The 23,795-nt window shown below is 36.9% G+C and overlaps 1 protein-coding gene across 4 annotated transcripts in view; it reads left to right on the top strand.

The window, feature by feature from the left end:
• LOC117991625 (protein prickle-like) overlaps window positions 1–23,795 on the top strand; it is a 363,781-nt gene that overhangs the window by 268,995 nt on the left and 70,991 nt on the right. The window lies entirely within an intron of this gene.

Below are 23,795 nucleotides of genomic sequence, written 5' to 3'. Positions count from 1 at the left end.
TATTATAGTGAATAGGCATCTTCTAGGCTAGCACGGTCCATCTCAGGCTGCATCACCACTTGCTACGGTCTGATTGCAGCCAAGCGCTACTCTATAAATTAAAAAAAAATGAGAACAAATTTTCGTTGAATAAATGACCACGCTTTTCCTTAGAGGAGAGAATTTAGGGGCCAGCGGTGGATTGTGGCGTCGAAAAGAAAAAATAATTTTATTTTACAGTTTATCTTATAAAATAAAATTATACCTACTATAAATTTCAAATAACTTACTTAATAATGTCTTCTAATATATCTACGAACGTAGATAGATTGTGTTTGCTTATTGCCCTAAATAATAATTTTTGCCTTTGAAAATAGTATTGCAGTTTTAAGTTTCTTCATGATATCAATTTAAATATAACGAATGTTAGTAGTGTTCAAAAAACTCTCTAATACTAATCGTTAAGACATCTCAAAAATGTAGCCAGAGACAACTACTACATTGTTGCTCGATGCTCGTACAAGATTATTTCCACGGGACTAAATAAGAAGTTCGACATATTTATGTGTCTGCCTCGACTTTTAAACTGGCACAGCACGGGCACTTCTACACCCATTATAAACTCGTGCGCAGATCAAAGCGTCGCGACGGGATGCGCAGACGACGTCTCGACGATACCCCCCCCCCCCCCTTTCCTCGACCCCTCTACTTGTTCCCGAAGAGTCATACGGCGCCTATTCGCACACGCAATATAATTTAATTAAATCTTAACGCACAATTGATTTGGGCAATTATATCTACTAGTTACAACAATCAATCGCTGCATAGAGTTATTATCAGCAGTTATTTGCGACATCTTTTTTATTTATAGACTAGCGCTTGGCTGCAATCAAACCTGCTGACTAGTGATGATGCAGCCTAAGATGGATTGCGCCTGTGTAGAAGATGCCTATTCACTTTAAAGGTAAGGATATTAAAAGTGGAAGGATAAACTGAAGCTGGAACGGCATTTCATATCCTAGCGTTTCGAATTAGAGATGAGGAAGCAAATCGCGTCGTACGTGTCGATAGAATTTCAACTATGTACGGGGAGACCTTGACGTTGCGTTGCAGTTGGTACGATAGTAGAACGGTGGGGAAGATACTAGATCGAGTTCCTGGGCAGTAGGCACACTCTTTAAAATATATCATGTATATCGATAGACATGTAACTCAGTCCACGTTGAATGTGAAGGAGTTGTACTTAAGCCTCCCTTGTATTAATGTTCTAAGTGATCATGATTGACACATTGGAAATCAATGTTCGAAGTAATCATGATAAACGCATTGAAATTTTAAATCAACCAAGAAGTTCAAAAGTTAAAAGCAAACAAATGCGTGTTGCGACTTTCACATTACACATTGTATATACAGATAGAGATACCTTTTAGCATCATATTTAAAAACAATGGCTATAATATTAGATCTACTTGACTGCATTTCTAGATATAGTAAATGAGGACGCAGGCTAAAATAAAACGCGTGGAAAGACAGCGTGTCTAAAGTTACAAAAAGCCTAGAAATTCTCAGAATATTTTCGCATGAGGTTGATCAGATTTCAAATAATATAAAACTTTAGATTTTTGGTTTTATGACCCTATAATAATGTGTTTAGTTTCATGAATATTTTTTACGACCAAGTTCTGTTTAATTACGTATTAATTTTCATATTGTTTACGACCAAGTATTTCCTAATGAGGCATTGAAGATTGGTTATTTCTTAAAAGGCAACTTGAATTAATATTGATCTACTACTTTTTATTACATAAGCGTGTAGATAAGCCGGTTGTTTTACTTTATTTTGGATAGGACTACTAGTCTAATTCCCGTTTTCATTCAGATGAGTATTTGTGGAATGACAATAAAATTTATGTAATGATGCAATTAAATATGACGAGTAGAGTCGCACCAACCTTTTTAACATTCAGCTCAAATCTCTTGTCAAACCTGGAATAACAGGAAACAGCTTTACAAAATTTAACTAAAGCATATTAAGCAGTTTGGAGGAAATAGAAAATAATACTCGTAAAGACACGTTACATATTTTTCAAATTCTAAATCCAATGAAAAATACACTTGTGTCAAAGGTTTATCGATAATGGGGCGCGAGTCAAATTGGGCGATAATCCGTGTAGGCCGTGTAACTGTACACGCAATCAGCGATGATTTGTATTCCATAAATGACACCAGTAATACCTGCGCCGATACCATGTGCCCTCGGTTTCCGCTCGCAACTAAATTCGGAAGTTCAAATTTCATACAAAAATTCCAAGTATTGTTTTATAGATGGACTAGCTTATGCTCGCGACTTCGTCCGCGTGGACTACACAAATTTCAAACCGCTATTTCAACGCCTTAGAGGTTGAATTTTTTAAAAATCCTTTTTTTAGCGATGCCTACGTCATAATAGCTATCTGCATGCCGAATTTCAGCCCGATCCGTCCAGTAGTTTGAGCTATGCGTTGATAGATCAGTCAGTCAGTCAGTCAGTCACCTTTTCCTTTTATATTTAGATTGGGAGATAATGCCATACAGTGACAGTTGGCATAATTCTGCCACTTTTTCAAAATAATTATCTCATTTCTCATCAAGTTACTTTCAATTTCGTGTGCTCGTGTCTTTTTTTGTATGTAGAATAGAATAAAAAGATTTTTATCCAAATAATCTTTTGCACGTCAGAATCGTCATAAGGATTTGCCTATCACCACCACTTCGGGTATAGGAATTAGTGTAGACTGTAGGAATTATTCTGAGATCATAATACTGTAAAAGTAAAGACTGATCTTATACCTATCCTTTTGTTAACTGCCGAAATCATATATCAATCGTCATAATAGCTATCTGCATGCCAAACTGTCCTATTCGTCCAATAGTTTGAGCTGTGCATTGATAGATCAGTCAGTCAGTCAGTCAGTCACCTTTTCCTTTTATATATTAAGATTTGTATTGACAATAGGATTCGAACAGTAGTCTTGTTCTCTCTATAAAATATAAATTGTTAGATACATATCTATACATTACAGTAACGTATTGTCACTGTATTCTAAAGCGAAGCGCATGTGCGCCACAAAAACACTTTCTATATTTACCACTATCCAAAAGTTCCCACTTTTAAAAGTTTTAAATCCAAAATGTAAACTAATACCTACCCGTCTTTATAAAGATATAATACATTAGCAACAAAGCATTTTATACACACACGTAACAGTACACAACCACTATATCACAAAAAATCTTGAAAAAAAATCATACTGCATACATGACATCTCAAAATCAACTAGCCACGCCATCTGGTGCCTCCCGAAAAATACACATGTCTTTTTTCCAGATGATTTGCTTTCTGGAACACTGTGCATTAACTTGCAAACAAAATTAAACCCTATCGACTAGTTGTTAAAGTTCACTTCCAATTGACAATGTTTTCATAGTCTAGATAAATAGGGTTGTTGATTATAAGTTTTGTAGCAATAAAATTAAGATTGAATTTTGTTTGATAGATTTTTTTGTGATTTTTTTTAAGGAATAGCATAATTCATATGGCAAGGAGCGGGTCAGGTTTCGCGGCAGATGGGGTCTGCGCACGCGCCGTCTCGCGACACATTTCAAGCTTCGGCTCGTTTGGCGATTGTTTTTGTGTGTTTGTATGTTTATGCGTCATTAGCTATCCGATAATCGAACTGGGTTCTGTAGATAATGCGAACTAGCTTATGCTCACACCTGCGTCCGCGTGGACCACACAAATTCATCAAACCCTTATTTCACACACGGCTTTACTGGTACTAGTAACGTCCCACCAGACCAGAAAAATTATAAATTATAAAATTCCAAACCCCTGCTGGGAATCGAACTCGGGACCTCCGACTAATAAGACCACAGCACTTACCACTGCGCCAGGGAGGTCGTCGTAGCTAGTAGATGTACGTTAGTCCAAAAAGCGTCCGAAAAGTTAGTGCGTGCCCGGGACCTAAGCCCGGACTGGGAGGCTGAAGCCTTAACCACTAAAATAAATAAATAAAATAAAATAAAAAGAGCCTTTATTGCAGAATTAAGTATTTTTACAGGTTTTTCTTAAAGCTGGGTAAATAATGGAATTTAATACCTACTTAAAATTATTACAGTAAAGAATTTTTTTTAAAGAATATTGAAATGAAATGAAATGAAACTTACCTTTACCCGTTGAGCTATTGAGCTTTTTTATTTACATTGACATGAGGTTTTTGTTTTATAATTTATGTTTTGCGTGTCCATCGACATAGGCCTCCTCTAAATTTTTCCAAATGGTTCTATTTCTGGGTAACCTTGTCCACATACCACTAACCAAAGTTAGTGCGTGCCCACTACGAGGCACCATACTGCAACACTGGTGGTAGCTAGCCACGTCAATTTGTGGTGGAAGAAACCTGTGATAATTTTTTTTTATCTCGTCGAGGGTAGTGCGCGATATCAAGCAGTAGTGCCCCAGCTGCGTGGGCGCAGCTGCCGCGGTACAGTTAGCACCAGATGGCGCACCGCAAATACCGACACCTCACTCCAGACCGCTAGCCACGAGCGTGGTACACGACTCTGAGCTGTCACATACAAATCGTATATTGTGACTTGTGATTATACTATCACGGGCTTCAATTTAAAAAAAAAACACGGGCATATAAACTTTTAAAAAGCGGTGATAGCGATTTATATGGCCGATATCACCACCAGGGTTTTTTTTTTTTTTTTTTTTTTTTTTTTAATACAATAAAACTTAAAGCTAGCCTTATCTAATTACTATATAAATCATGACTGCGTGGAATGGTGCCAAGAATACTGGCTGCATTTCCGCGCTGGACAGCCAGGCTGATCCGTTGCGCAAAAAATGAGCCAGCCCTTCTGTCACCAGTTGAGGCTATTAATCGCGGTGAAATGTCTCGTAAAAAATTTTTAGCACTAAGACTCCATGGCCCCAAGGTCTCCACGGCAAACGGCACAAAAATGTAACTCTCTATAAGAGAGGCATACTTGCGCCGCTTGCCGTTCTCAGCTGTTTCTGCTGCGGCTCCCGGTCTTGATGCTAAGATATCAGCCATATAAAGATGTTTGATAGATATCGATAGGATAGTTATCTATCGAATATAGTAGATAGATTCGGGAGGTCGGGGTTACGATCCCGGGCATGCACCTCGATGCCTACGCCATAATAGCTATCTGCATGCCAAATTTCAGCCCGATCCGTCCAGTAGTTTGAGCTGTACGTTGATAGATCAGTCAGTCAGCCAGTCAGTCAGTCAGTCACCTTTCCCATTTATATATATATATAAAGATTTGACGCCTGCCAGTGACGTCAAAGCCTCGACGTTTCGTTAGAACCATCGATGGTTAGAACTTCCCTGACTGTCGTGAACTGTGACTCTTATCTTTTCAGAGTTATTGTTACATGGTTTTTTATTCCGATACTTTGACTGCAATCTCACCTGGTGGTAAGTGACGATGTAGTCTAAGATGGAAGCGTGATAACCTGGGGTATGGCAGTTTTAACTTTTAATAAACTCATGTCCCTTTGGTTTCTACACGGCATCGTACCGGAATAAATCGCTTGGCGGCACAGCTTTGCCGGTAGGGTAATAACTAGCTACGGCTGAAAGCCTCCCACCAGACAAAATAATTAAGCAGATAAGCTTCTGGCCTTGGTACGTCAGTCAGTGAGTTTCAAAACAATGATTAGAAGTTCTCGAGAATTCGGACGTGTGCGCGAGCATTCGTGCCAATAATTTCGCATATCATCTCAAGGATCGCGTGCCTCCTGTTACATAAGTGTTACATTTGCTATATCTTGCAAATCGAGATAGGGTAACCATACTTTCAGACAAGCTGCGATAGTCTAGTGGTTAAAACGTTGGCCAGATTCGGACGGTCCGAAATTCGATTTCGGGCCTTTTACCTTTTCGGAGTTCTATGCGTTTTAAGCAATCAAATATCACTTTCCTTACGATATTTCATAGTAAACATCGTAAGGAAACCTGCATGCCTGAGAGTTCTCCATATTGTTCTCAAAGATGTGTGAAGTCTGTCAATTTGCACTTGGCCAGCGTGGTGGGCCAAATCCTTCTCATACCATTCTCACACTGTGGTTACTTTGCAACGTTATTCATCATCATGATCAACCCATAGCCGGCTCGCTACAGAACACGGGTCTCTTCTCAGTATGAGAAGGATTTGGCCATAGAGCACCACGCTGGCCAAGTGCGGATTGGCAACGTTATTATTTGTCAGAAATTGTAGTTTTTTTAACAAATAACATCGTTTCTAAGTTACTTATCCACAGATAACGGATAGGTTGGTTGTTATTAATCTTGGTCGTAAGTAACTTTAGTACGGATTGATTGTTTCCTATTAGTTTTGAACTATAATCTACATAATTGAACTGTGGATTTTCTAACAACATTTTCTCATAAACATCTGATAAAGTGATCCCTCGCCTAATAAATAGTTTAGATGATAAAATTAGAACCGAACTAACTAAAGTCAATTTAAAATATAAGATCATACCTATTTTATTTACAAATTGTAACGATCCCCATTTTTGTTAAAATTTAATTTAATAAGTGCTTCTATAAACAATGTAAATTGTTTGTTATGTTGATAATTTAAAAAAAAAGTAAACCAATTCATCCATATGATTTTGAACTTCAAATTATGATAATAATATAATCCTTAACCGTATGTCTCTAAAGTACCAACCTACTCGTAGCTCTATATCGGTTCCTGAATATTGCAGTCATTAAATTAACGTAATGGTTTGGAAAATGGGAAAACTTTGACAGTCTCACAGAGGTTATTTACTGGAATGCGATTCCATTTGTAGTAAAGATAAGTAGGACGGTCGTTAGATTTATTTAAAGAATAAAAATATCCATAGTAACAGTTTTCCTATCTAATAATCAAAGAAATCAATTTTAGAGGCGTTCGTAGTAACGAAGAAACTAAAATACCTTATTTAAATTTGCTTCCTCGTTTCTAATACGTACCTACCTATTGCTAGAATATGAAAAGTCCTTCAAGCTTCCGTTTTTTTCCCGCCAACTACAATATTGGGACCTTGAAAAGAAGAGGAAATAGACATCTTCTAGGCAGGCGTGCTCCACCTTATAGGCTGCATCATCGCACGTACTATTTTTTTTAAATTCACCTGGATGATGCAGTCCAAGACTGACTGACCGATGATGCAGGCTAACTTGGAAGGGGTATGACAGTTTTATTAAACCCATACCCCTTTTGGTTTCTACACCGGAACGCTAAATCACTTGGCAGCACGGCTTTGCCGGTAGGGTGGTAACTAGCTACGGCCGTAGCCTCCCATTAGACCAGACCAGAAATTTAGAAATTATAAATTCCAAGCACCTGTCGGGAATCGAACCCGGGACCTCCCACCAATAAGACTACAGCGCTTACCACTGCGCCAGGGTGGTTGTCAAGGTTTGGTCGGATTGCAATCAAGCGGATGCTTATTTAGTTATAAAAGAAGAACCTACAGTTTTCTCCGAAGAAAAATCACTTGGATTTGTTTTAGTAATATTTTATTCCTGTTTTTGTCCATAAATTTGCCATCTCGATGGTCAGCTTCGTGGATATAACATTTAATATATGCGGGAATAACAAAGATTCTGCATAATTTGTAACAACATGATTGCTGCCAGCCACGAAACTGCGCGCTCCTCCTCATTTCCGACTTGCACATTCCTATTTTAACGTGGTTTGATAGATCCAGCCGCGAAAATTCAAATTTTAGTTAGTTTTTCGGAAATAGTAGACTAATCATACATCGAAGGCTTATGGTAATGAGTTTTGCGGGCATAACATTTATGCATCTACATGTTTTTCCATTGACAGAGACTTAATCAGACCATGACAGCAATTATTTAATACTACTATACTTTGACCTTATTTTTATTTTGTACTAATCTTGCTTTATAATAAATTCTAGTCAACATTCTCATAATATAATAATATATAAGCATGCAAATGAATAATATTTAATATCTAGTAATGATAATTTTAATAATTTTAATCCTATTCGTATTGTATCTTTAATATTTACCATTTTATTGTACCTAAAATTGTATTTGCAATACCCTGACAGGGTCTCATGTATTTAGCTTTTAGCTTTAAGCACCCACCATCAATAAATGTAAATGTACATGAAAGCAAATAAATAAATCTGAATCTGAATCTGAATCTGAATCTTTCCATAAAAACTTTGGTCAAAAATACTCATTTACTTCATATTTGTGCAAATCTGGGAAAATTCAGAAAATTATCTTTCAGGAACAACAACAACAGGATGGCTGATGAAACACTCATCACCAACCACCCACCACAGCCACACCCTCCGCTCCTGGGGCTATGCCCCACGGGTGCGTCTACTGCGCCCTCTGTTCACACAGAGGGACGCGCGGACAACACCCCCTCCCTGGCAGGTCAATCAGCCATGGCTAACAATATCCCATGAAGAGAAACTCTTAACCATGTTACCACCGGCCCGGAAGAGACCCTCAACACTCAGGTACACGGAGAGGTTACCTGGCTGGTACCCCGAATCACACGTGTCTGCATCAACTCAATCGGACATTATTTAAAGTACGTACAATACGCGGCCAAAAGTGATGAACTGAACGATCTTTAGAAGGAGACAGAAAATTTGTAGAGCACTGTCTCGGTCGTTGAGACCGACAAAGCGTCATATGGGTATGAGCTGGGTATGAGTGACACAGACAACGCTCTACAAAGATGAAATGTCATTCTAAAGGCCGATGTTCATCACTTTCGGCCGCGTACTGTAAGCTATAAGCTATAGAATGTTAGGTAGCTGAAAAATCTGTTACGAATTTCGACGAAATGATTATTGTAACATACGAACAATTTAACCGAATAAAAAACTTTTAAAAACCAAAACCATAAAAAAACATACTTTTTTTAACCCATTTTTATAAAATTGGCCTTCGATAATGGGGTATGGTGCTGTAAACTATATCTTTTCAATGTTCAAGTCCGCATTAGCACGCGATCTAAATGATCGGGTTCAGTGCAAATTCATACTCATTGCATTTGGCATTTTAAAACTCGATTGGTGCAATGCAGATAATTTGCTCGCACAACTATATAACTACTAAGTACTTAATTCTTGATAACTTGTTACTTGGCAATGCTTGGTACTGAATTGGAAATCTCGAGTTTTCAGTTTTTCCAAAAAAGCGTCCGCGTCGTGTGGAAACTCATATATTATGATGCCTGAGATGTCTTCATAGCTTTCCTCTCCATCTACACTCAGAATGAGAATGCTATGCTGGCCTATAAGGTATATGCGTGTGGTTTTTTTAGTTGATTTATTTTCCACCGAAACTTTATTGTCCTGACATAAATTATTATAAACTAGCTTATGCTCGCGGCTTCGTCCACGTGGACTACTGAAACTTCAAACCCCTATTTCACCTCCTTAGAGGTCGAATTTTCAAAAATCCTTTCTTAGCGGATGCCTACGCCATAATAGCTATCTGCATGCCAAATTTCAGCCCGATCCGTCCAGTAGTTTGAGCTGTGCGTTGATAGATCAGTCAGTCAGGCAGTCTTTTCATTTTTTATATTTAGATTAAAAAGTGCAAAAAGATCGAAATTTAAATTTGTGAAACGCATCACCATCTAAAAACGTGAAACATGACGTCACGATTCACGTTTTACACACACCTTAAGCATGCAGGTTTCCTCACGATGTTTTCATTCACCGTTAAAGCCTGCTTTTTGCTTAATCATCTTAGATACATAGAAATTAGAAATAAGTGAATGAACATCAGTCAATTGAAGAATTTATTCCACCCCTTGTAAGGAACCTGTTGTAACCCCGTGTAACAAAATCAACAGGTATTCTCCTTTTACCCTCTTTTTTCTAAAACCGCACCTCACGCCACCGTAAGCAATTTCACCCTCACCACCTGGGTGCCTGGTGCACTTCGACCGTCCGTTGTGCCAGATCCATTTTCCACTCACATGCAAACTTTGGAATCAACTCCCTTCGGCGGTGTTCCCATTAGATTATAACATAGGGTTGTTCAAGGGGCAGACCAACAAATTCCCGAAAGGCCGGCAACGCATTGACAGTTCCTCTGGTGCTGCAAATGTTCATGGGTGGCGGTAATCACTTAATATCAGGTGACCCTCCTGCTCGTTTGCTCGCTATTTTTTAAAAATCCACAGCGTCTATCCCAAATGGTATTTAACAAACCTAAATTTATGTTCCATTTTTACAGGTACAACACAAAATGATTTAAGGGAGCACTTTTTAACAAAAAAAACAATTTGCGGCGTTTACAAAAATTAATTTGAAGCCACTACGCCGCTCCTTACGTCAAATTAAACGCAGCTTATAATTCCCTAACCGCACTTAGGGGTCGCGATTTCTTGAAAAAAAAACATATTTAAGGAGTCAATGCCCCGCCGCGCCATCTGGCGTGCGCGCGCGCCGCAAAGAAAACTGCTGTTTTTAGGGTTACGTACCTCAAAAGCAAAAAATGGAAAAAACTCTTATAGGATCACTTCGTTGTATAACTGTCTGTCGTGTCTGTCAAGACCCGTCAAGGGAATCAAAACCTACTGCGCGATTGCGGTAGAATGACAACTACAATTTCACGATCGCAATCACCTCTGATTGGTTGATGCTCGCTCATTATTGGCTACAATGCATTATTGCAACAAGAATCGCACACAATCAGCCAATAATTGAGATTGTAATAATGATTGTTGCAGGTTTTAGACAATCGCCCTAATCGCCAAATGACATGATTCCTTCATGACATTTGGCAGGTAGCCATGTCTTATGGCTCAAGTAAAAGGAAAAATACGAAAACAGTGCATTTGTGGTTACATCAGAAATTTCTTGTACGATAGTACGGAACCTTTCGTGTGCGAGTCCGACTCACATTTGACTGCTTTTTTGTAGTACACCCCGTAGCAACCAACTCCAAATGTTAAAACATACTCTCGTAAAACGAAATACATTTAAGTTTCAACCTTACTCCTTGAAATTAAGAGTTATAAATAAAATAATTGGGTACATGATTTATTTTGTCGGTTAACCTTTTTGGGGGTTGCGCAGTGCGTACTTATACGAATAAGGATGTTTTAGCGGAACACAAACAATTTTTAAACCCTAAGATAATTACATTAAGGTTTAAAATGGTCATATAATTTGGTTTTGTGTAAGGGGAATGTGATTGTATTTTATGAGAGATTAAATTTAGATAAATAGGGATAATAACATACATTCACGCAGCGTGTGCTGTTGCTATGAATTATAAATATGTATCTACTAAATATTAACGAGAAACATTTCATAAAATAAGAAATTTTCTGAATATGAAAACAATTTGGAAAATGTGTCAAATCTAGGCAGGCCAATTTTGACTAAAAATATACTTATTACTTACTCTGAGTAAACAAACTTAGCTGATCTTAATTCACATACGTTTTCAGTAATAACACGACTGAACCGACAGACAGACGGACAGGCAAACACTTAGGTGATTCTATAAGTGTTCGCTATTTATTTTTCTTTTATCCAGGCCGATTACTTCCACTAAAGTTCTACATAAATTAATATAGTTATACCTACCCATATAGTTGTATTTATTCACAAACAGTTTCAAACTAACAACAGCATCGAACAAACTAAGTATAAGTAATACTTGACAAATAGCCCATAAATAGACTCGTAACATATTGACCCCTCCTATAAACTCGTAATTGGCACAAGACCACTTAAGGACACTCCTAAATCGGCTATACAAGCTCACACAACCGGAAAAACATTATGCCGATCTAATTCTGTTTATGTTTGTGCCATACGGAAGTCGAAAGCTGCTATGGTTTTTCTGCGATCACCCCACGTGCCACGTGGCTCAAGATTGTGAATCTAAAATAAATGCGGCCTGAGAGTAGACCCTTGGAGCACACCTGCTTTCAATACACCGTTAATCGAACTTTTGTCTAAACAAAAACAGCTTTTAATCCCTTTCAATAGGAGTGAATACGACTGCATGGTAAAGTTGGTAAGTAGCGGCGCATATTTGGCAGGAAGAGGGTGTATATTGAATTATATTTAGTTGAAAGCTCCCTTTAGTATGATTGAACAAATGATACGCGACAAGGTGCGTTCTAGGCACGCTTCTGGACCTTCGTCGGGATGTACTTTTGATTGATTTTTAGTTTTAAATACAAAGATTTGCGGTGATAGCTTAGTGGTTAAGATTTGTGGGGTCCGGGGTTTGATCCCGGGTACACACCTCGAACTTTTCAAAGCAACTAGTACTAGGTACTACTAGAAGAAAAGAAAAAACTTGTGTAGGAAAAATCGTGAGGAAACCTGTACTATCCTTGAGAAATTTCCATAATATTCTCAGTGGTGCGGCGGTGTGTGAAGCCTGTCAATCCGCAATTGGCCTGTGCGGTGGACTAGGGCCTAAACTGTTCTAGTTCTGAGAGGAGGTCTCTCTAGTTCTGAGAGACCTTCTATCAGAACTAGAAAGGATTAGGTCCATTTTCTTAGTAGTGGGCTGAAAATGATGATTACACAACTTATTATAAACTAGCTTATGCTCGCTACTTCGTCCGCGTGGACTACAAAATTTCAAAACCTTATTTCACCCCCTTAGGAGTTGAATTTTCAAAAATCCTTTCTTAGCGGATGCCTACGTCATAATAGCTATCTGCATGCCAAATTTCAGCCCGATACGTCCAGTAGTTTGAGCTGTGCGTTGATAGATCAGTCAGTCAGTCAGTCAGTCAGTCAGTCACCTTTTCCTTTTATATATAACTAGCTTATGCTCGCGACTTCGTCCGCGTGGACTACAAAATTTTTAAACCCCCATTTCACCCCCTTAGGAGTTGAATTTTCAAAAATGCTTTCTTAGCGGATGCCTACGTCATAATAGCTATCTACATGCCAAATTTCAGCCCGATACGTCCAGTAGTTTGAGCTGTGCGTGTTTGAGCTGTGCGTTGATAGATCAGTCAGTCAGTCAGACAGTCAGTCATTCAGTCAGTCAGTCAGTCAGTCACCTTTTCCTTTTATATATATATAATGTGTTTATAAACACTCTGGTGAAATAAAAGATCAATATGTTTTATTAACGACCTGACATTTTACAAGAACCAAACACATAAGTTGTTACAGATAAAGATAGACAGATAGATAGACAGATTATAATCTACCTGTAAAGAGAAACAACAATTGAAGCTATTATTTCACTGTTATTAGGTATTGTTTAAACTTTAAATTCTAATTTTATATTATAACTAGTATTTTGCTCGCTGCTCGAGCTGCTAAAGCAGCTCTCGAGGTCTATAATGGCCATTTTGAATAATAAAAATTTTTGTATGAAAAAATAAATTCCGCCATTTTGAATTTTTTTTCAAATCATCGAATAGACCTTTGGATCCTGATCATCTTTTGCCAAGAAACCACTCTTCCATCTGTCATACCCTCCGAGATGGACGCCGATGAAATTTGTATGGCGGCCATCTTTTTTTTGGAATTTTGAATTTTTTTTCAAATTTTTGGCAATTGGATGGGGTTTCGAATGACATTTGGTCGAGCACCTCCCACCTATCTTCAATACCTTAAGCGTGCCCTTCACCCGTCTCCGAAATCCTCAATCATCAGCTCCCTCCATATGTTGCCCTAAAGGAATCATTGTCTTCTATATGAAACCATAAGTGAAAAAAAAAAGTTTCATACAAAATTTTACAGGAGGAAATTTTTTGAAAATCTCGGCCGCCATCTTGTTTTTCCAATTTTTTTTACTTTTTCTAAAAATCGTTTACTAATATCTTCAATTGTTGCAAGTTTAAACGAAATCGGTTGGAAAACAAAAAAGTTACAAAAGTCAGGTCGGCCGCCATCTTGTTTTTCTGAAATGTCATAATTTTTCCCTAGTCGAATCCCACTTCTGAACATATCTCCCATACATTATTATATCATTTTCTGTCTCTTTCTAGGAGAACAATTATGTCAATGAGTCAGTCAGTGAGTGAGTGAGTGAGTGGTAATTGAGCTATATATAGTACTAGTATTTTGCTCGCTGCTCGAGCTGCTAAAGCAGCTCTCGAGGTCTATAATGGCCATTTTGAATAATAAAAAATTTTGTATGAAAAAATAAATTCCGCCATTTTGAATTTTTTTTCCATCCAACGAGTAGACCTTCGGACCCTGATCATCTCTTGCCAAGAAACCACTCTTCCATCTGTCATACCCTCCGAGATGGACGCCGATGAAATTTGTATGGCGGCCATCTTTTTTTCGGAATTTTAAATTTTTTTTCCAATTTTTGGCAATTGGATGAGGTTTCGAATGACATTTGGTCGAGCACCTCCCACCTATCTTCGATACCTAAAGCGTGCCCTTCACCCGTCTCCGAAATCCTCAATCATCAGCTCCCTCCATATGTTACCCTAAAAGAATCTTTGTCTTCTATATGAAACCACAAGTGAAAAAAAAAAGTTTCATACAAAATTTTACAGGAGGAAATTTTTTGAAAATCTCGGCCGCCATCTTGTTTTTTCAATTTTTTACACTTTTTCTAAAAATCGTTTGCTAACATCTAAAATAACTGCAAGTTTAAACAAATTCGGTTGGAAAACAAAAAAGTTACAAAAGTCAGGTCGGCCGCCATCTTGTTTTTCTGAAATGTCATAATTTTTCCCTACTCGAATCCCACTTCTGAACATATCTCCCATACATTATTATATCATTTTCTATCTCTTTCTAGGAGAACAATTATGTCAATGAGTCAGTCAGTCAGTGGTAATTGAGCTATATATAGTATAACTAGTATTTTGCTCGCTGCTCGAGCTGCTAAAGCAGCTCTCGAGGTCTATAATCGCCATTTTGAATAATAAAAATTTTTGTATGAAAAAAAAAAATTCCGCCATTTTGAATTTTTTTTCAATCCATCGAGTAGACCTTTGGATCCTGATCATCTTTCGCCAAGAAACCACTCTTCCATCTTTCATACCCTCCGAGATGGACGCCGATGAAATTTGTATGGCGGCCATCTTTTTTTCGGAATTTTGATTTTTTTTCCAAATTTTTGGCAATTGGATGAGGTTTCGAATGACATTTGGTCGAGCACCTCTCACCTATCTTCGATACCTCGAGCGTGCCCTTCACCCGTCTCCGAAATCCTCAATCATCAGCTCCCTCCATATGTTGCCCTAAAGGAATCTTTGTCTTCTGTACGAAAGTATTAGTGAAAAAAAAAAGTTTCATACAAAATTTTACAGGAGGAAATTTTTTGAAAATCTCGGCCGCCATCTTGTTTTTCCAATTTTTTTTACATTTTCTAAAAATCGTTTGCTAATATCTAAAATAACTGCAAGTTTAAACAAAATCGGTTGGAAAACAAAAAAGATACAAAAGTCACGTCGGCCGCCATCTTGTTTTTCTGAAATGTCATAATTTTTCCCTAGTCGAATCCCACTTCTGAACATATCTCCCATACATTATTATATCATTTTCTATCTCTTTCTAGGAGAACAATTATGTCAATCAGTGAGTGAGTGGTAATTGAGCTATATATAGTATAACTAGTATTTTGCTCGCTGCTCGAGCTGCTAAAGCAGCTCTCGAGGTCTATAATGGCCATTTTGAACAATTTTAAAAAAGTCATACATTTTCTATGAAAAAATAAATTCCGCCATTTTGAATTTTTTTTCAAGTCATCGAATAGACCTTTGGATCTTGATCATCTTTTGCCAAGAAACCACTCTTCCATCTTTCGTACCCTCCGAGATGGACGCCGATGAAATTTGTATGGCGGCCATCTTTTTTTCGGAATTTTAAATTTTTTTTCAAATTTTTGGCAATTGGATGAGGTTTCGAATGACATTTGCTCGAGCACCTCCCACCTATCTTCAATACCTTAAGCGTGCCCTTCACCCGCCTCCGAAATCCTCAATCATCAGCTCCCTTCATATGTTGCCCCAAAGGAATCTTTGTCTTCTATATGAAACCGTAAGTGAAAAAAAAAAGTTTCATACAAAATTTTACAGGAGGAAATTTTTTGAAAATCTCGGCCGCCATCTTGTTTTTCCAATTTTTTTCACTTTTTCTAAAAATCGTTTGCTAACATCTAAAATAACTGCAAGTTTAAACAAAATCGGTTGAAAAACAAAAAAGTTACAAAAGTCAGGTCGGCCGCCATCTTGTTTTTCTGAAATGTCATAATTTTTCCCTAGTCGAATCCCACTTCTGAACATATCTCCCATACATTATTATATCATTTTCTATCTCTTTCTAGGAGAACAATTATGTCAATCAGTGAGTGAGTGGTAATTGAGCTATATATAGTATAATAATAACTGTATTTTGCTCGCTGCTCGAGCTGCTAAAGCAGCTCTCGAGGTCTATAATGGCCCTTTGAACAATTTTAAAAAAGTCATACATTTTCTATGAAAAAATAAATTCCGCCATTTTGAATTTTTTTTCAAGTCATCGAATAGACCTTCGGATCCTGATCATCTCTTGCCAAGAAACCACTCTTCCATCTTTCATACCCTCCGAGATGGACGCCGATGAAATTTGTATGGCGGCCATCTTTTTTTCGGAATTTTGAATTTTTTTTCAAATTTTTGGCAATTGGATGAGGTTTCGAATGACATTTGGTCGAGCACCTCCCACCTATCTTCAATACCTCGAGCGTGCCCTTCACCCGTCTCCGAAATCCTCAATCATCAGCTCTCTCCATATGTTGCCCAAAAGGAATCTTTGTCTTCTATATGAATCCATAAGTGAAAAAAAAAAGTTTCATACAAAATTTTACAGGAGAAATTTTTTTGAAAATCTCGGCCGCCATCTTGTTTTTCCAATTTTTTTCACTTTTTCTAAAAATCGTTTGCTAATATCTGCAAGAGCTGCAAGTTTAAACAAAATCGGTTGGAAAACAAAAAAGTTACAAAAGTCAGGTCGGCCGCCATCTTGTTTTTCTGAAATGTCATAATTTTTCCCTACTCGAATCCCACTCCTGAACATATCTCCCATACATTATTATATCATTTTCTGTCTCTTTCTAGGAGAACAATTATGTCAATGAGTGAGTCCGCGGAAAAAATAAATTCCGCCATTTTGAATTTTTTTTCAAGTCATCAAATAGACCTTCGGATCCTGATCATCTTTTGCCAAGAAACCACTCTTCCATCTTTCATGCCCTCCGAGCTGGACGCCGATGAAATTTGTATGGCGGCCATCTTTTTTCGGAATTTTAAAAAAAAATTTCAAATTTTTGGCAATTGGACGAGGTTTCGAATGACATTTGGTCGAGCACCTCCCACCTATCTTCAATACCTCGAGCGTGCCCTTCACCCGTCTCCGAAATCCTCAATCATCAGCTACCTCCATCTGTTGCCCTAAAGGAATCTTTATCTTCTATATGAAACCATAAGTGAAAAAAATAAGTTTCATACAAAATTTTACAGGAGGAAATTTTTTGAAAATCTCGGCCGCCATCTTGTTTTTCCAATTTTTTTTACATTTTCTAAAAATCGTTTGCTAATATCTAAAATAACTGCAAGTTTAAACAAAATCGGTTGGAAAACAAAAAAGATACAAAAGTCACGTCGGCCGCCATCTTGTTTTTCTGAAATGTCATAATTTTTCCCTAGTCGAATCCCACTTCTGAACATATCTCCCATACATTATTATATCATTTTCTATCTCTTTCTAGGAGAACAATTATGTCAATGAGTGAGTGAGTGGTAATTGAGCTATATATAGTATAACTAGTATTTTGCTCGCTGCTCGAGCTGCTAAAGCAGCTCTCGAGGTCTATAATGGCCATTTTGAATAATAAAAATTTTTGTATGAAAAAATAAATTCCGCCATTTTGAATTTTTTTTCAAGTCATCGAATAGACCTTTGGATCCTGATCATCTTTTGCCAAGAAACCACTCTTCCATCTTTCGTACCCTCCGAGATGGACGCCGATGAAATTTGTATGGCGGCCATCTTTTTTTCACAATTTTGAATTTTTTTTCAAATTTTTGGCAATTGGATGAGGTTTCGAATGACATTTGGTCGAGCACCTCCCACCTATCTTCGATACCTCAAGCGTGCCCTTCACCCGTCTCCGAAATCCTCAATCATCAGCTCCCTCCATATGTTGCCCTAAAGGAATCTTTGTCTTCTATATGAAACCATAAGTGAAAAAAAAAAGTTTCATACAAAACTTTACAGGAGGAAATTTTTTGAAAATCTCGGCCGCCATCTTGTTTTTCCAATTTTTTTTACATTTTCTAAAAATCGTTTGCTAATATCTAAAATAACTGCAAGTTTAAACAAAATCGGTTGGAAAACAAAAAAGATACAAAAGTCACGTCGGCCGCCATCTTGTTTTTCTGAAATGTCATAATTTTTCCCTACTCGAATCCCACTCCTGAACATATCTCCCATACATTATTATATCATTTTCTGTCTCTTTCTAGGAGAACAATTATGTCAATGAGTGAGTCCGCGGAAAAAATAAATTCCGCCATTTTGAATTTTTTTTCAAGTCATCAAATAGACCTTCGGATCCTGATCATCTTTTGCCAAGAAACCACTCTTCCATCTTTCATGCCCTCCGAGCTGGACGCCGATGAAATTTGTATGGCGGCCATCTTTTTTCGGAATTTTAAAAAAAATTTCAAATTTTTGGCAATTGGACGAGGTTTCGAATGACATTTGGTCGAGCACCTCCCACCTATCTTCAATACCTCGAGCGTGCCCTTCACCCGTCTCCGAAATCCTCAATCATCAGCTACCTCCATCTGTTGCCCTAAAGGAATCTTTATCTTCTATATGAAACCATAAGTGAAAAAAATAAGTTTCATACAAAATTTTACAGGAGGAAATTTTTTGAAAATCTCGGCCGCCATCTTGTTTTTCCAATTTTTTTTACATTTTCTAAAAATCGTTTGCTAATATCTAAAATAACTGCAAGTTTAAACAAAATCGGTTGGAAAACAAAAAAGATACAAAAGTCACGTCGGCCGCCATCTTGTTTTTCTGAAATGTCATAATTTTTCCCTAGTCGAATCCCACTTCTGAACATATCTCCCATACATTATTATATCATTTTCTATCTCTTTCTAGGAGAACAATTATGTCAATGAGTGAGTGAGTGGTAATTGAGCTATATATAGTATAACTAGTATTTTGCTCGCTGCTCGAGCTGCTAAAGCAGCTCTCGAGGTCTATAATCGCCATTTTGAATAAAAAAAAAATTTGTATGAAAAAATAAATTCCGCCATTTTGAATTTTTTTTCAATCCATCGAGTAGACCTTCGGATCCTGATCATCTCTTGCCAAGAAACCACTCTTCCATCTTTCGTACCCTCCGAGATGGACGCCGATGAAATTTGTATGGCGGCCATCTTTTTTTCGGAATTTAGAATTTTTTTTCAAATTTTTGGTAATTGGACGAGGTTTCGAATGACATTTGGTCGAGCACCTCCCACCTATCTTCAATACCTTGAGCGTGCCCTTCACCCGTCTCCGAAATCCTCAATCATCTGCTCCCTCCATATGTTGCCCTAAAGGAATCTTTGTCTTCTATATAAAACCGTGATTGAAAAAAAAAAGTTTCATACAAAATTTTACAGGAGGAAATTTTTTGAAAATCTCGGCCGCCATCTTGTTTTTTCAATTTTTTACACTTTTTCTAAAAATCGTTTGCTAATATCTTCAATTGTTGCAAGTTGTAACAAAATCGGTTGGAAAACAAAAAAGTTACAAAAGTCAGGTCGGCCGCCATCTTGTTTTTCTGAAATGTCATAATTTTTCCCTAGTCGAATCCCACTTCTGAACATATCTCCCATACATTATTATATCATTTTCTATCTCTTTCTAGGAGAACAATTATGTCAATCAGTGAGTGAGTGGTAATTGAGCTATATATAGTATAACTAGTATTTTGCTCGCTGCTCGAGCTGCTAAAGCAGCTCTCGAGGTCTATAATGGCCATTTTGAACAATTTAAAAAAAAGTCATACAAAAATAAATTCCGCCATTTTGAATTTTTTTTCAATCCATCGAGTAAACCTTCGGATCCTGATCATCTCTTGCCAAGAAACCACTCTTCCATCTTTCATACCCTCCGAGATGGACGCGGATGAAATTTGTATGGCGGCCATCTTTTTTTCGGAATTTTAAATTTTTTTTCAAATTTTTGGCAATTGGATGAGGTTTTGAATGACATTTGGTCGAGCACCTCCCACCTATCTTCAATACCTTGAGCGTGCCCTTCACCCGCCTCCGAAATCCTCAATCATCAGCTGTCTCCATGTTTTCCTCCAAATGAATTTTTGTCTTCTATATGAAACCATAAGTGAAAAAAAAAAGTTTCATACAAAATTTTACAAGAGGGAATTTTTTGAAAATCTCGGCCGCCATCTTGTTTTTCCAATTTTTTTCACTTTTTCTAAAAATCGTTTGATAACATCTAAAACAACTGCAAGTTTGAACAAAATCGGTTGGAAAACAAAAAAGTTACAAAAGTCAGGTCGGCCGCCATCTTGTTTTTCTGAAATGTCATAATTTTTCCCTACTCGAATCCCACTTCTGAACATATCTCCCATACATTATTATATCATTTTCTGTCTCTTTCTAGGAGAACAATTATGTCAATGAGTCAGTCAGTCAGTGGTAATTGAGCTATATATAGTATAACTAGTATTTTGCTCGCTGCTCGAGCTGCTAAAGCAGCTCTCGAGGTCTATAATGGCCATTTTGAATAATAAAAAATTTTGTATGAAAAAATAAATTCCGCCATTTTGAATTTTTTTTCCATCCAACGAGTAGACCTTCGGACCCTGATCATCTCTTGCCAAGAAACCACTCTTCCATCTGTCATACCCTCCGAGATGGACGCCGATGAAATTTGTATGGCGGCCATCTTTTTTCGGAATTTTAAATTTTTTTTTCCAATTTTTGGCAATTGGATGAGGTTTCGAATGACATTTGGTCGAGCACCTCCCACCTATCTTCAATACCTCGAGCGTGCCCTTCACCCGTCTCCGAAATCCTCAATCATCAGCTCCCTCCATATGTTGCCCTAAAGGAATCTTTGTCTTCTGTATGAAACTATTAGTGAAGCAAAAAAGTTTCATACAAAATTTTACAGGAGGAAATTTTTTGAAAATCTCGGCCGCCATCTTGTTTTTCCAATTTTTTTCACTTTTTCTAAAAATCGTTTGCTAATATCTGCAAGAGCTGCAAGTTTAAACAAAATCGGTTGGAAAACAAAAAAGTTACAAAAGTCAGGTCGGCCGCCATCTTGTTTTTCTGAAATGTCATAATTTTTCCCTACTCGAATCCCACTTCTGAACATATCTCCCATACATTATTATATCATTTTCTATCTCTTTCTAGGAGAACAATTATGTCAATCAGTGAGTGAGTGGTAATTGAGCTATATATAGTATAATTCGAAATTCACTCGCACAGCTAACGTTTTTATAAAAATAACAACCTGACAGTTGACACTTGACAGCTCTCTCGGGTCAATGCGCGGCAGATTCAAATTATGTGATCATAGACATAGATAAGTGATGACATTGACATAGACAAATAAATGAAGAGAAATAAATGGGCTTCCTAAGGTCATTTATATCTCCCCCCCAGCCGTCGTCAATTCAACACTGGAACCAATTTTGTTATGTGGAATAGGTTTGATTCACACTTCTTATGTCCTGTATTTATTTTGTAGACTGAGGTTGAAATTTTTTCTAAGACCTCATACGGGCCAATTTTTAACTCATCTAGTTTTTTCCTGTTTAAACGGTTACCATTTTCAACATATACTAAGTCTCCTACTTTTAATTCACATGTTCTCCTGTTCTTGTCAAAGTATTGTTTATTATAATTGTGCGATTTTAAAGTGTTTTCCAATGCGGTTTTTCTATCCTTCAATAAATCATTACGGCTTTTATCTTGTTTCAATTCTTCTGGTAGTATATCAACATTTTTTCCTTCCAATAGATATTTTGGTGAAAATCCTGTTACAGTATGTTCCGTTTCATTATACTTTTTTGTGCATTCATGAGCAATAGTTGTCCAAGCTAATTTATCTTTCCTTTCATTTATCTTACATCTTATTTTATTTGTCAGTGTTTGATTTAATCTTTCATTCAGACCATTAGAAAATGGTGAATTCACTGCAGTAAAGATGATAGGTATATTCTCTTTGTCTAAGAAATTTTTAAAATCCTTTGAATTGATGCCGGGATATTGATCAGATAAAATTAAGCCAATTTTATTTTCACGTGTTACCTTTTGGACCAACCTTATAAAATCATTGGCATTTTGGGTTTTCGAAGTCAAAATATAAGCATATCTCGAAAAGTGGTCTACTAGGAGGTGTAAATATGTCTTTGTAGAACGTGAGCCACCAAATCCACCAATAGTATCTATAGACATTATTTCAAAAGGATAAGTAGCCGGACCTAAGTGAGACATTAGTCCAAAATTATATTTCCCTCTAGATTTGTTTTTTTATACAGATTTCACAGTTGTCACAAATTTTTTTGATATTATATGTTAAATTTTTTGCTGTATAGAATCGATTAATTTTCCTTTTCATCTGTTGTATCCCAATATGACAGTACATATAATGTATTTTCTGTATAAATTTTTTACTAAATTCCTCAGTTAGTATTATCTTTTCCCTTTTCCCATCCTTACGATAGTATATGTTATCTTTTAATGTTACTTTATATTTATTCTGGTTTATATCTTGATTCCTTTTTTGATCATTTTGTATATCCTCTAGTTGAATCAAGTTTATAATTTTTAAAATTTCATCTTGATTTTCCCATGGGTCTAATACTGCATTTCTGCTTAAGCTATCTGCTTCCACATTGTATTTTCCTGGAGAGTATTCTATCTCAAAGTTGAACTGTGATAGGTAATACGTTAAGTCTCCTAGTTCCTCATCTGTTCTTGCCTTTATGTTCATTTTCTCTAAAGGTTTATGATCAGTGAAAACCTTGAATCTTTTTCCTATAAGCCAGTATTGCCAGTATTTTACTGCTTCCTTTATTGCTAAACATTCTAGATAAATGGCTTTTTTTCTTTTTTTGTGTGTCATTTAATTTTCTTGAAAAATATGCACATGGTTTTTCTTCTCCACTGTGTTGAGGTTGCTTCAAAACAGCAGCGATACCTTGTATACTAGCGTCTGTATATATATGTATCGGGAGATTCGGGTCAAAGATCGCTAAAATAGGTTGCGAACAAAGTAATTTTTTTATTGTCTCAAAAGACTCTTGACATTTTCCTGACCAAATAAATTTTTGTCCTTTTCTTAACAAATTATGTAATGGATCTAATATTATTGATATTTTTGGCACATATTTCCCATAAAAGTTTATCTTCCCTAGAAACTGTCTAACATTTTTCTGGGTTTTCGGAACAGGAAAATTCTTTATAGCAATTAAGTTATCTTTCAGTGGAGTGACTGTATTATTCTTGATAATATGGCCCAAATATTTTACTGAGTCTTGTGCAAAGTTACATTTTGAGAATTTTAATCTAAAGCCTTCTTCTAATATTGCTTCCAGCAAAAGTGATAAGTGCTTGATGTGGTCTGAAAATGTCTCAGAAAATACCAAAATATCATCAATGTAGTTTACAGTGAAATCTGATAGTCTGTGTTTCCGTATAATACTACTCAATATTCTTTGAAAAATTGCAGGTGATGTTTTTAAACCGAATGGTAAGCATGT

This window comes from Maniola hyperantus, chromosome 20 (genome assembly GCF_902806685.2).
Source record: "Maniola hyperantus chromosome 20, iAphHyp1.2, whole genome shotgun sequence".
Taxonomy (NCBI): domain Eukaryota; kingdom Metazoa; phylum Arthropoda; class Insecta; order Lepidoptera; family Nymphalidae; genus Maniola; species Maniola hyperantus.
The sequence above is the reverse complement of the archived record's forward strand: the minus strand, read 5'-3'. Positions and strand labels throughout refer to the sequence as shown.